The 7,651-nt window shown below is 36.2% G+C and overlaps 1 long non-coding RNA gene across 1 annotated transcript; it reads left to right on the forward strand.

Moving 5' to 3' along the window:
* Positions 1-1,209, forward strand: LOC147177525 (uncharacterized). The gene is made up of 2 exons (XR_015094449.1): positions 1-209; positions 908-1,209. It is a non-coding gene; the product is annotated as an uncharacterized LOC147177525 (long non-coding RNA).
* Positions 1,210-7,651: the final 6,442 nt, after the last annotated feature.

Consider the following 7,651-nt stretch of genomic DNA (forward strand, 5'->3'; position numbering starts at 1 on the left):
ACATTTTTATTATTAATATGCACAAGTCCGAAATTCCAAACAAACAGAGTAGCCACACCAGCTTACGAGTCATTTTGGAAGAAGAGGACGTCCCAGGCGTGAAAATTTCAACATGGTTCAATATACAAACACCGTGTGGAACAGCTTAAATGTTGGTTGACATGCAGAGCACTCAAAGTGGGCAGAAAGAAAGAAGTTTTAGTATGAAGGTAAGATTTATTGTACGATCATAGCTTGTAATCGGGTGCTAGCTAGCTCATCTCATGTTGTTAATTGTCACGAAAGCTGAACACATTGAAGTCACGATTTTCATTTCAAGATTTGAAGCCTACCTTTGGACTGTGACTTTCTGTCCTGAATGTATTTACTTTTACCTGGGCCATTTGTATTGTCATAGCTGAGACAGCGTAAACATACAATCAATAGCTTGTCCCTTTACTTCTTTAATGTCTTCAAAAACTACCTGTATACTTGAACTGAGATATATTAAGCTCGACACCCTTTCATATGATGTGAGTTCATGATGACATATTTGCTGTTTTTATTTCAAAAGCTTATACTGTACATACAGTATCCCATGTGTTGTTAAAACAAGTTTTGCAGTGAAATTCAAATGGTCATTCTTAACACTTGTAAACATACACATTTGCCCTCAACACTGAAGCCAAATAAAAATAATGCAAATGGAAATGTTTATGAACAATGTCTGTGTCTATCAGTATTACCACTATTTCTGATATTGAGATGTGACAAAATCTTCGTTTTTTTTCTGGCTAACAAGATAAAGCTAAACGTTTAACCGATTACGTATAATGTCAGTGGCTGTGTTTTGATAATGACCCAGCTAGGAAGCTATGATCATTTTGTATTGTATGAATATGGTGACCCAACCATTCTGTTTGCACAGATGCCAGCATGCAGTCAATCAAAGCTACTTCTTGATCCATCTCTAGATGGTGGCACATGGTGTGACATCAAACCTGCTTCAAAGTGGCTGTGAAGTCCAACAAATGAGAATCCTTGATACACTGGTTACTGTTCTGAGATAATTTCACTGCAATCACCTTTGGGAAAAATTATGCTTTCTGAACGTCTTCCAATTTTGAGTTTGAAATGTTAACGGAGTACAATTTATCCATATTGAGAGTTATTTGAAATAGTCAGATCAAATAACAACATGTATCATTCAATAAACAAGATTGTGCATCATTTGAAATGTTTTATTTGATGTCCAGAAGAGCCGTTTCTGCATCCATTGCTGTGGTCAACCTTGATTTGAAGATCGAGGGGGTATTCCATCAACGCAGCTAAAGAAAGCGAGGCTCATGCAAAAAAGCGAGGCTGGAAGAGGGAACACCATCTCCGAATAAAGCGCCAAGCCTGGCTTTTGAAATTAATTGGTTGGTTGATAGCAGCGGGGATTGGGTTTGTACCGCTGTTTGTTCGATCGAGAGATCACGTGATTCGTTATTTATGTATGTTCAATGTCTGTGAAGGAAGGAGTAACGAGCGACGTTGCGAGGTAAATATGTATAAATAATGCCTTGTGAAGCGGAATCACTCAAAATGTAACACTACTCCAAATGTTGATTAACATTTCATCAATTTCACTTTAAGTGTATTGATCAGATGATGTCAGAGTGAGGGGTGAGGCACTACATACATTATATATATATATATATATATATATATATACTATATACTGCTTTCATCGGTCATCGAAATTTTGGTAAAGACCACATGTCGAGTTGAAAATTGCCCCCTTGGCCCCCTCATGTCGTATTTTCCACTGGTGAACTGGGAATTAATTTTGATACCCGAGTTTCTGAGCTGAGAGAACTTTTTATCGTTCAAGATGGCGGAGAGCGCCGAAGGATTCGTGAATATTCTGAATACACTTGGGCAATATCGTCCGCAAGCATGTTGTTTTAGAATCTACACAATTACGTAGCATACACAATTCAATGTCCTGTCCTATACAAGTCATTATTTGCTGTAATTGTTCAGTTTTACTAGTGATGTGACGTTCACGAACGAATCGAGTCTTTTGAACGGCTCATCAATGTGAACGATGGGAACTGAGTCTTTACAGAGAGCCATTCAACGGCCCACTCCCCACTTCCCCGCTTCCGCCGACCGTTCGCTTTTGGAGGGAGTGTCATCTTTGCATATTAGCGTCAATCAAACAATTAACTTGTAAGTGGGTCGTTAATGTGGATGGACTTCATACTCCGAATTCCAATCTTAACCAGTTCCCTAGAGAGCCCACCCTCCTCCCCAACACTGACACACGCTTCCCCAAAGGGCCACACAACCCAGTTATTTTACTTGTTTGTGTAATTTCATACTTGATTGGTGGGCAGGCACTTGTTGGAAATCGTTTCTTTGATTTCTGCGTGTTCAAAATAAAACTCAAAGTTGAAGTCTCGTGGAGAATTTTTTTGTCAGCTTTATTTTCAGAATTTCTGAAGACACTTAAGAACCTTGCTCAAACAGCATCTGGTCTAGAAGTGTGCCCCCTCTTTCCTTTCTCCCTTACTTATACAAAAACAGTTTACTCCCCCCCTTTCATCTTGTCCTGTCAGCAGAGTGAAATACAACTTGATTATCTTACTTCAGTTCCTATCTTAGTCCACTCCAGATGTGGGTAAACACTTGGCCCCCGGCGCCCCCTCGCACCAGGAACTTTTATGGACAGACCTCTGATTGCATTTACAGACATCCCCTCATTTAGATTGAATCAGAAACCTTACTTCCTCAGGGAAGAGAACAAAGACTATAGATTGACTAACATCTGAATGAACTGTTGTCTTAGTATTATACATCTCTAACTAATATCAAAAACAATTAAAATATAAATTGAAACAGAAAAACAATGTTAATAATATAACACACTCCAGAGACCTAATTAATTGTTTATAAGAAATTAAAACTTTAACAGGTTTACAGCCGAACAGCCAAATACAAGTCCTTATTAGTATTATTCTTTCTTTTTACTGTAATTATGCCTCCAGACATAAAATACAACAAACCCTTAAAATGAACTTATAATTCACCCTTTTTTCTTAGTCCATATACATTATAAGCAGGCCTTGAGTTAGTGATGTGAAGTTACAACGATATGCTGCACTGAATCTGCATAATGAAATGCCCGAAGGCATTTGGAGGATCTTTTAGCTCCTCTGTGTCCAATTATATCATGTGTGCAGAGTGAGCAGAGTGGCTGTGGTGCACTAGTGCAGATCAAGCCACCTTTCTCTTCCTCAATCCGACACTTACTTCATGACTACACAAGTAGACAGAGATACACGATGATGATTATGACTTTGAAAGATGTGCTGTTTGATTCGGACGCTGTAAATTGTGGCACTGTTGAGCTACAATGAGTTATATGAACATCTCTTAGAATAAACAAAACATAGTACAGAGGGACGAGCATTTTTTGCATGCCTGTGAAGATCACAAGCTTTTCTTCACAATTTTGTGCAAGCCTATAAAATCTTTATGGTGGAGAAAAATAAACATTTAGAGCCACTTCTTTGCTTTGTGAACTATGAAACTTACTGGGCTAGTTAGGCTTGTACGAGCTCTCTTACTGCGGGATTAGAACCATTAGAAGGTTTATCATCCTGCAAAGCATAATATCATTTTTTTCCTTCATTTTATGCCTGGGTATTTGCTTATTTAGCGTACACTGTCAGTAAGACAGTCAAAGCAACATTTGTTCATCACAGTAAAACCAGGGACCTCATTTATAAAACTGTGCGTGAGCAAAATTACTAAAGTACTTACGAACGAAACCCAAACTTTATGTACGTAGAAAAAATGTGAGATTTATAAAACCATTTTATGCTCTTGTCCCTCGCTTGTCAATGCATGTTTTGATCCCTAAAAGTTGTTTCAGGGAGCACCGCTCATCCATAGGGGTGTAACGATAACGCCAATATTGTGATATCGCAATATTAAAACTGCCACAATATATCGTCGTTGTCATGCCATGATATTAGTTTTTTACGATTGCTTAAGCACGAAATCCAAAACAGGGCTCAGATTTTAAAAACACTACACACAATTAGCAGAACCATGCACATGAGATGCAGAACATCTGAGATCCTGTGCAAAACTCTAAACACATGTATAAAAAAAACATCTTATGTTGCCATATGACATACACACGTGTCATAAGGTTGAACTCTGTTTGAACCAGTTACACACTGCAATTCTTTACTTAATCAACTTTCAGAAGTTACAGTAAGCGAAGTACACAAAGAAAGTGCAAAAACACAATATGGTAACTTAGTCAAACACAAGATCAATGCTATACACCATTGAAAATAGGGTTAATTTGTCTTCATATAACCAAAATCAGTTTAGACAATCACAACAAAATGTGTCCCAACACTGTATGCCCAAAAAAAAATACAAATAAAAATACTGTACTCCTAAAAAAAATACAAATAAATTAAATAAATCGCAGAGTTCAGGTCTCTGTTTCCAGAGAGCCGCAGTCCTGTGTCTTTGAGATGTCAACTTCCTCCAACATAGGTGAGGATTCTTCTTCTACGCTTCTCCAGAGCTTGCTGATGAGTTGATCATTTGAATCACCTGTGTTGGAAAAGGAGACATCTAAAACACGCAAGGCTGAGGTTGCCTTACCCCTAGCCTAATTAGATCTGACCAGCAAATTTCATCAACATCGTAGGCAATATCCTCGTTAGATTATTTTTCTTTTTTCTTTTTTAAACCCATTGTCTTGTTGGAAGGCCTTTCTCAGCATCAATCAATGCAGGTTGATGACATTATCAAATAGTGTTGGACGGCAAAGTTGCATTTGACAAATTTGGTCCTCTTCTTCTTTGAGGACGTTCTCCTATTTCAGCTCTTCCTCAACCTCAATCTTCTGCTCGTCCTACATGGATTCCCTCCTCTCATCCTCACTTTTCTTCATCTGAATTCATCCATTTTGGTTAAAAGCAGTTGAACTTTGGTGCCGTAGTAAAAATCCAGCTTTTGATCACTTAGGCAACTTGTTAAAGTTAGGCCTTTTTTTTTTTTTAAATGAACACTTTCAAATTTTAATCCATGCATTTTATCACGAGTCACCTGGATTCTTGTAATGCACTGTAATTTGGAGTTAGCCAGTCTTCTATAGCACATATACAGATGGTTCAAAATGGTGCACGAAAGAGGGACCACATTACCCCGATTTTAGCCTCCCTCCACTGGCTGCCTGTGCATTTTCTTCTATTTGTTTTCAAATCTTTAAATGACATAACACCAACCTCTCTTTGGGCTTCTCTATCCTATTTTTTAACTATTTATTGAACATAGAAAATGAATACAATTATCAGTCAATCCAATTTACATGAATCACATTAAAAAAAATACAATTTAAAAAAAAACATAAAAAGAAAAACATTTAAGTATCACTAATTATCAAATGATATTTCTTATTTGTTACAAATTTAAGAGACTTAAAGTAATTTTCCATTTCAATCAGAAACAATTTGAACAAAGGTTTCAATTTTAAAAATGTACATTTATGGATATAGAAATTTCCCCTTAAAACATACAAGTTAACCAAAGCTGACAATGTTTTGTTCTTAAACTCAAAATGTTTTTGCTTTCCAATATAATCTTGTTTTTCAATATCCTTCCAAAAAGCAGCACTAATAGGGCAATCAAAAAATAAATGTGTTACACTTTCCGGTACAACTTTACAAAAACAACATTTGTTATCAATATTTACAAAATGTGAAACATACATGTTTGTTGGGTAAATATTATGTAATATTTTTTAAATGTAGTTCTCTAACTTTATTTGTAATGAAGAACGTAAAAGGAACAAGCCATGCTTTATTCCAACTAATATTTCTTAACTGAGTATTAACAGGTAGGCCCCGTGGAAAGCACATTTAATATGGCTCAATATTAGACCAAGTAGTCCATACATTTAATGCAAAGGATTTGGTAATGGAGCATCATTGATTGATTGTTGTTGCAATGCTCAGCATCAAGAAATCATCAAGAAGACCTCCATCTGTGATTTGATCACAACACAGTTAGCAGTTAAGCAATGCTTCCATTTTAATTGATATGTGGACAAATTAGCTGAATTACTTTCGCATAAGCACGCGTGTGTGTGTGTGTGTGTGATGGGAGAGGGGGGGTCGCGTGTGAGAGAGATATTTATGTGTGTGTGTGTGTGGTTTTCTTACATCAATTGCTGTGTGTCTTAAGAACACAATAGTTAACATTATTATGATTACATATACATTTATTATTAGCAACAGAAACATCAGCTGTTAAGGCCACTAGTGGAGGAAGTATTGAAGGACTGAGTGACTCAAGTCATGGTGATGAGGAGGTGGTGCCGTTCTTGGAGGAGAAGGAAGAGGAAGGTGTGTTGGCCTCATTGAAGGAGGAGGTGGAGGAGAAGGAACCGAATGAAGTAGGAGGTACTAGTAAGCAGACTTGCACAGATTGTGTTGGGCTCTTGTACTGGGTCGGCAATTGTCCTGTATTATGCGTAGAATTCACTGTTACACAATAATTTTACGTTTATGTTCCAAGTAACTCACAGGAATATCTAAGCCTAACATTGAAGTTTTATTTAATTTTATTACATGACAAATTAGCATTTACCATTTTTACATAATTTGAACACAAACCTGGCAAATAAAACGTTTGTGGTACATATTCATTAGTGTATTAAAGCCTATTTATTTGAAATGCATAATCCTCAGATTTATGTATTTAGTATTAATAAAGTATAATTACTCCAATTAAGTAATAATGAGAGTATTTATTTAAAACACATAAATTATATTGTTTGAATTGCATAATAATCAGGTTATCTATACAAGATGAATAGCATATACTTGTTTGATTTACATTTTATGTATCTTATCTAATACACATAATTATTCAAAATACATGACATTTATGTATTTTCCATCCAGTGCAAATGAACATTCAGACCACCTTGTTGATTTAACTGATTTATTATAATTTACACTTGTCCATTCAGACTTGAATTAGCCACTATTAACCTCTAAATAACAATATAATAAAGTTTAATTTTCAATTGTAAAAATAAATAAATTTGCATATGATACAAAACTTGACATTAGGCATAAAACAAGTTCAATAAACCCGTCAGAATAATTCATCTCAACTAGAGCAAAGTGCAAAACTCAGTGCAATAACTTGAATCACACACACACACGCCCCATGACTCGAGGATACTTCGAAACGGGCAAACTGAGCCATGCCGCCCCACAATGACTTGTACAATGGAGTTCATGGCATAATTCATTTACTACCCTTAATGACAAATGACATTCTCTGGCATTTAGAACCAATGACAACGCAGAGAATTCACCAATTCACAAAAATAATAATTGAAGAAAGAAAAGATCAATATATACATATATACACAAGTATATATCATATATACACACACACACACACACCTTTAGTTGTTATTGTGTTGTTATTGTTATTGATTCATTCCAGCCTCAAGTGTCATTATTCCTTACAACAAACCATGGAAACTTCCATATAAGGTTTGAGGGGATGGAATACACAAGAGACACACCCTCTATCCAAACTATAAAATGAGATGAGGCACCAGTTACCAAAAGCACAC

This window comes from Leptonotus elevatus, chromosome 3 (genome assembly GCF_054856555.1).
Source record: "Leptonotus elevatus isolate MCC_2025b chromosome 3, RoL_Lele_1.0, whole genome shotgun sequence".
NCBI classification, from domain to species: domain Eukaryota; kingdom Metazoa; phylum Chordata; class Actinopteri; order Syngnathiformes; family Syngnathidae; genus Leptonotus; species Leptonotus elevatus.